The sequence below is a fragment of the Lolium rigidum genome, chromosome 2 (genome assembly GCF_022539505.1).
Source record: "Lolium rigidum isolate FL_2022 chromosome 2, APGP_CSIRO_Lrig_0.1, whole genome shotgun sequence".
Taxonomy (NCBI): Eukaryota; Viridiplantae; Streptophyta; class Magnoliopsida; order Poales; family Poaceae; genus Lolium; species Lolium rigidum.
The window spans coordinates 232,864,840-232,872,066 of record NC_061509.1 but is presented as its reverse complement, the minus strand read 5'-3'; the positions used below and the strand labels follow the sequence as shown (position 1 = coordinate 232,872,066).

At 44.3% G+C, this 7,227-nt stretch overlaps 1 pseudogene; it reads left to right on the top strand.

The window, feature by feature from the left end:
• The first annotated feature begins 2,469 nt into the window (after positions 1-2,469).
• Positions 2,470-6,966, top strand: LOC124693116 (annotated as a pseudogene).
• The last annotated feature ends 261 nt before the right edge of the window (positions 6,967-7,227 follow it).

The following is a 7,227-nucleotide window of genomic DNA, read 5'->3' as shown; positions in this document are numbered from 1 at the left end:
AAATTGAAATAGATAGGTTCAAAGTAGGTACCAGACTATAAAAGTCAGAAATGACCATGATCATATGTGATCATGTTTTCAATTTTGAAAATGGTTTGAAAAGTAAATCTTTGATTCTCAAAGTTGTATTCCTTCTTTAATATCATAACACAATTATTGGTGAAGATCAAATGGGTCTAAGATCAGATTTACCAAAAATGACATAGACCTTATGTTAGGGTTTTTAGGGTTTTTGTGATATTTGATTTCTTTCTCTTTTTGAGGTATTTAATTTATGATGATCACTTGATCATTCTAGGGTTTTAGAGTTCATCACAAACACAAAGTAACAAACATCATGGCATAGCACTCAAAATGCACAAGTCCTATGCAGGGTACTATATGCAAGTAAAAGTTTTTGTTGGTTCTCAATTTTGGATAATTGAAATTGTTCTTCTTCCTTTATTTGTAATTTTGGGATGTTACAAAAATACACCTCTTAATGCAGCCGAGAGGGTAGCAAAAAAGGAGGCGGACAGAGACCTAGCGTAACTTAGCCGTGATGAGGAGTCTAAATGGGCTCAGCGCGCAAAAGTCAAGCATATCCAAGAGGGTGGGAATAATACGAAGTATTTTCACCTCGTTGTGAATGGCAAACATATAAAGAAGATCTTTCAGCTTGAACATGATGAGGGGACAATCGTGGGTCAAACGAAGCTGAAAGTCTATATTACGGAGTACTAAACAAAAACATTTGGGGCTCCGGAATCGTGTGAGTATGTCTTGAGAGAGGACGTCACTCATGACATTACACAACTGTCTGAAAAATAGAATATCATTCTCACAATACCTTTAACAGAAGAGGAGGTGGGAAGCTATTTCTTAGATGGAGCATAATAAAGCATCCAGGCTAGACGGTTTCCAGCGAAGTTTTATCAAACAATTTGGGAGGTCATTAAATTAAACCTAATGGGCTTATTTGCACAGCTTCAGGATGGCGATTTGCCTCTTTTCAAACTGAATTTTGGAGTTATCACTCTTCTACCCAAAAATGGGATAGATAAGAAAACTAAAGCTCACATTCAAGTAGGAGTATGTGCTTCGGTTTGGCGATTTGAAACTGCCGCAATGATGTTGTTTTTAAACAGTGATGCAAAACCAAAAATAAAATTGCAGGTTATTCACAGGGCGACTTCATCAATACACATGTGGTCTCTTACCTTCTGTTGGTGTATGATACGTCTCAAACGATGCTTCATGCTTGTTTTACACTAATTCATATATATTTTGCTCATACTTCGTTGCACTTTTATACATTTTCTGGCACTAACCTATTAACAAGATACGATAGTGCCAGTTCCTTGTTTTCTACTGTTTTGTATTTTAAAAAACTTGTACAAGAAATATTCTCGAAATTGAACGAAATAAAGCCGAAGTCAATATTTTACCGTAGGGGAAAAGCATCACTTGCATGCTGTGTTTCACATGGCGCCCTAGAAAAAGTTGATCAGCTACTTTTTTTTTTGGAACCGAGGGAATACCAACATGGCGCCCTAGTGCTGGAATGGATACTGCTATGTTTTTTTTCGGTGAACAGAATACAAGAGGTAGACCTGCCTTTGTTGATCAGCTAGTCTCATTTGTTTTTCTAGAGTCAGTCATGTCATTGTTTTTTAAAACATCATTCGTGTCACTGTTGACACTGCAATTTGATTAAAAAAAAAGAACCATGGACGCTACAATGGCCAATGCCCCTATCACTGCACTTCTTTTCTTTGAGGGGCCAGCTATGAGCCTATGACTGAACAGTGTCGGGAGGAACTGTGCACACATCGCTAAAGCCCACAGGATTTCGTCGAGAGATAGGTTACTGGGCTAGGCCTAAATTTATATGGGCTTTAGTTGTGGCGGTAATGCAACGGTGCATACTGGTTTACGCCTTCGGGATCGGTTTACGTACTCCTCGCCCCTATTCCCAAATATCTCCACCATGCGGTGCCTCGTCGCGCTCCCGGCGGTCGCCGTCCCCGGCCGCCGCTCCCATCCTAAACCCAGGCCCCGCCGCAGAGGCACCGTTGTAGCTCTCCTTGGACCCTGCCGCTGTGGCCGGCGCCACCTCCTCGGTGCATCCTCTGCCGCGGGCCTCCTCCATCTCGCCAATGCTCCGTGCCTCGCCGCCCCAGTGCCCCACCCATCGACCCCGACGTGAGCTCCATAGCAACGCAGCTCAGTCGCGTCACCATCTGCAAAGTCGATTTGATGGCTTCCAGAACTTCTCATCAGTTACTTACTTGCCTTGCCTTTGTGCAGGTCATGCTTGAGCGGGTGCACCCAGCGAGGCCGGGCTGGTACCAGAAGCGCGACGGCATTGAACAAAGGCATGGCATCATACGAAGCGAGGTATATTGCTTCGCTCTATGTTAATTCAACGGGATCATACCCGAGTTTCAGTTTCTTATCTGAATGGACTGCACAGTATGATAACTGAACTTGTGAATCCTATCATATCTTGAAAACAGAGTTTTGTCCCCCGTCCAGAAACATCATCAAACCATGCCTCTGCCAACGATCATAGGAATAAACCACTACTATACAGCAACCTAGAACCACAAAGCATAATGGAAAACATCTAGCTCGACAACCTGTTACAAGGTTTTTGCTCATCCTGTCGCCAAAACAGCCAACAAAACTGAATTAGTGAAACCACTTGAGCATAGAATAACTGGAATCCAGATAGACAGCTTCAACTCAACTAACATACAGCAATTCTTGGAACGCCGTGGTCTGCCCAGGTCGCCGCTATGTCCCTCTATGATAAGTGCCGGGAAACAATAGATCAGCTCATGGTTCAGTGTCCCTTCCCTCGTTTATTGTGGTTCAGACTGTGGCGGACGATGGGGTTTCTCCGGTCTCGTCCCCTCCATAAATGATACCGTCTCAGACTGGTGGACCTTAATTCCTAGCAGATGCATAAGGAGGAGAAGGACTTAACCCATTTTTTTTAGAGAAAAAGGCTATATAGCCCTGCTTGAAGAAAGCATAGCACCCTGTTGTGGCAATTGCAGGATTGCACCACATCTCGCTGGAGCAAAATGCTAGAACTTCCGATCGGCATAATTCCGTGTTACTGCAAGTAGTTCTATCAATGACATCTCACTGTGGAGGGTAACGAGAAGTTCAGCAGGTAGAGGGGAGGAGTAGACTTAACTCCTTTCTAACCTTAATGAAATGACATACAACCTTTGGTTGCGTATTCTTCAAAAAAATATACAGCAATTCTTTTTTTTTCATACAAACTCATCTCCATCGTCTGCAATCCTGAGAATCATGGGACCCCAGCCCTGTCTCCTGTGAAACGCCTCAGTGGCCACCAGGATAAGCGTCTGATGCGGAAGATGGATGGCAGTGGAGGCGACCGATCCCACAGCTTCTCCGATTGCTTGAGTTCCCACGTGCGTATCCCGATCAATCGGAACAACATGGCACCCACATGGGGAGGTTGAACATACTTCTATATAGCTTGGCGAGGACGACTCCATGAATGTCGGATTCACGTGTAGTTGCTTTGTATTTTTTTATGTGTACACATAAAAAGATTACAAGATCTCGATATTTCCTAAGTGTAAGAGGGGTAGTTTTTTTATCTGTATCATATCAAGATTACAAGATATCGATCTTTTCTTAGCCAATCCTGCTGTTGCGACGTGCACTTCACCCAGAGTAGCTAGCTTTGTGAAAGAAGAAATATTGCCTCGTGCAATGTATGTTCTGATTTTTCCAAAGGAGGAAAGTGCAGCCACGCAACGGCGCATACCTCTATTTGAAGAAGGTGGTGGCGCGAACAAACACAAACACACACACACAGCGACTGACTGACTCATCTTTATTATTCTATTGAGCAGACAGACCCAGTCATGTACGTACCTTTGTGCTTGTTTACCGGCAGTATCATGGCCGGCGAGGTGCCGCTGTACAAGGACGCGTCGGCGCCGGTGGAGGCGCGTGTGCGTGACCTTCTGGGCCGGATGACGCTAAGTGAGAAGGCAGGCCAGATGGCTCAGATCGAGCGCACTGTGGTGTCGTCCCGCGCTCTCACGGAGCTCGGCGCCGGCAGCGTCCTCAGCAGCGGCGGCAGCGCGCCCACGACCGCGCCTCCCCGTCCGACTGGGCCAGCATGGTCGACGACGCGCAGCGCCTTGCCCTCTCGTCGCGCCTCGCCATCCCCATCCTCTACGGCACCGACGCAGTCCATGGGCACAACAACGTCTTGGCCGCCACCATCTTCCCCCACAACGCCGGCCTCGGAGCCTCGAGGGATGCGGAGCTTGTGCGCAAGATCGGCGAGGCCACGGCGCTCGAGGTCCGCGCCACAGGCATCCACTGGGCCTTCGCCCCCTGCGTCGCCGTAAGTCAAATTCAAAAACTCTTCTGGAACACCATTGTCACCGTAGTTGCAACAGAAAGTAAAACACGGGTTGGTACATCAGGTTTGTAGGGACCCGAGATGGGGGAGATGCTACGAGAGCTACAGCGAGGACCCAGAGATTGTGCGCTCCTTGACCACCCTTGTCACCGGACTGCAGGGTCAGCCACCAGCAGGCCACCCTCATGGTTACCCATTCCTCCGTTCCGTTAGGGAAAATGTTCTTGCTTGTGCCAAGCATTTCGTAGGGGATGGTGGCACTCACAAGGGGATCAATGAAGGGAACACCATTTGCTCCTTAGAAGATTTAGAAAGGATCCACATGAAACCCTACATTGATTGTATAACTCAAGGTGTGGCAACGGTCATGGCATCCTACTCTCAATGGAATGGCCAGCCATTACATGCCAGTCGCTATCTGCTTACAGACGTTCTAAAGGGCAAGTTGGGCTTCCAGGTAGTGTGGAACCTTGTTTATTTTTATTATTTTATTAATAAGTAGACTGATGCAAATCCTCTGTTGTGTAATTGCTCAACGTGGTAACATGTGCAAGCTCTTGTTCCACAGGGTTTTGTGGTGTCAGACTTGGAGGGTATTGACAGGCTTAGCGAGCCTCGAGGGTCGGATTATCGCTACTGCATTGCCCAAGCGGTTAATGCTGGAATAGATATGGTATTGTTCATTTAATTTTTCATCTTAAATTAATACATTCTGCTACGGGCTCTTTTCAATCCTCTAAGAATTCTACAGGTCATGATACCTTTCAGATTTGAGAAGTTCTTGGAAGATCTTCTGTTCTTGGTGGAGTCAGGGGAGATACCAGTATCACGGATTGATGATGCTGTTGAGCGGATTCTAAGGGTTAAGTTCATATCTGGGGTTTTTGACCAGCCATTTTCAGACCCATCTCTACTAGACGTAATTGGTTGCAAGGTACTCAAAATGCATGTCCCGTATCTATGATTATCGTTGTTGCTGTCAATTCTTCTCATTTTTATTCTTTTTGGACTATCTAACATTGGTCGATATTACTCACTAGTCACTGTATATGATATGCTTAACTTTTAATTTTTCCAGAAGCATCGGCAGCTGGCACGTGAGGCTGTTCGAAAGTCTTTGGTTCTTCTGAAAAATGGCAAGAATAAGAATGAGCCATTCCTTCCATTGGCCAAAAATGCAAAAAGAATACTTGTTGCCGGGACGCATGCTGACAATATTGGATATCAATGTGGTGGATGGACGATGTCTTGGAATGGAGACAGTGGAAAGATAACCCGTGGTAAGAAGAAAATTCAACTCCACAAGAATATATCACCCGTGACCTTTTTTAATTGAGGGAACACTTACCATGACCTTTCTTCCAAATAAATTGCATCTACTTCACTACTTGGGAATTCCAGGATAGCTTCTACTTATATGACGTTATAGATGACTTTTCCCATGCTTTCAAGTGCCATGATGCATAAAAATGTGAAACTGTTGTTTCCAAATTGAACTTCAAGATCTTTGCCTGCCTTGTACTAAAAGCCAAAACAAAATACAAGAGACACTACCAATCTTTGATTCTAGATCATAACAACTTCATACAAGATGCCACAAAACATGGTACGCACCACAGAGCAACCAAGAAACACTGAACTAAAAAGTATGCATGTGGTGTTTTCTTAATCTCATCCTGGGGCTGAAATTAAACTCAGCCACAATGATTTCCTGCTATGCAAATAACATAACATTTTCCCCTTTTCTTGTAAGCCAAACGCCATTTTTTGCTAGACCTAATCATTACAAATATGACCTAGTTAAGCCTGTACTCCGCACAGTCTTATTAACTTTAGAACCAGCTATTTAAGTATGCTATCAATATCAACAGGTACAACCATATTAGAGGCCATACAAGAATCTGCGGGAGTGGAAACTGAAGTTGTATATGAGGAATCCCCAACTGAAGCTACCATTGAAACGAGGGAATTTTCATACGCAGTTGTTGTAGTTGGTGAGGTTCCGTATGCTGAAGGGTCGGGGGATAGAACAGACCTTAGTATTCCATTCAACGGTTCTGATCTCATTACTCGTGTTGCTTGTAAAGTCCCTACCATAGTGATTGTTTTATCGGGAAGACCCTTGGTTATCGAGCCACAAGTTCTTGAGAAGGTAGATGCTCTAGTTGCTGCCTGGCTACCTGGAAGTGAGGGCACGGGAATTACTGATTGCCTCTTTGGAGACCATGATTTTGTGGGCAAGCTACCATTCACTTGGTCTAGGTCTGTTGATCAACTGCCACCAGTACATGTTGGAGATGATAACTATGATCCATTATTCCATGTTGGATATGGGCTGAAATGTTCAGAACTGACGGAGATTTAGCACAATCTCATAAATCATTTAATCGTGCATTTGAATCGTTGCGACAAGGTTATATATGTATGTTGTACAATTGAGTTTTGTGTTATGCGAAAGAGAAATAATGTCTCGCTGAAGAGTACCCGGTAAAAGATGTTTAATATGTTATTTTCATCTCCATTTGAGTTATGCCTGGTATAAGAGGTTGGCTTCGCTCGCCTCCTATCGGGCCTCGCTGTGCTGCAGCTTTTCCGCTTTTTTAGTTTATATGTGTGCTTGCCGGTTTGTGTGGGCTGTGTTCCCATCTGATGTATGCCTTTGCTTTTTTGTTCGGATTCATCAACAGATCGATCACATTAAATACCATGCATAAACAATATAAAAAAATTATCGGCAAGGACGCATATCACACCTGTTTTTTTTTCTTGTCAATCTTGCGATTACAACTTTTTTTTAGGGGAAAGCCATCCGGCTAATTTTTTCA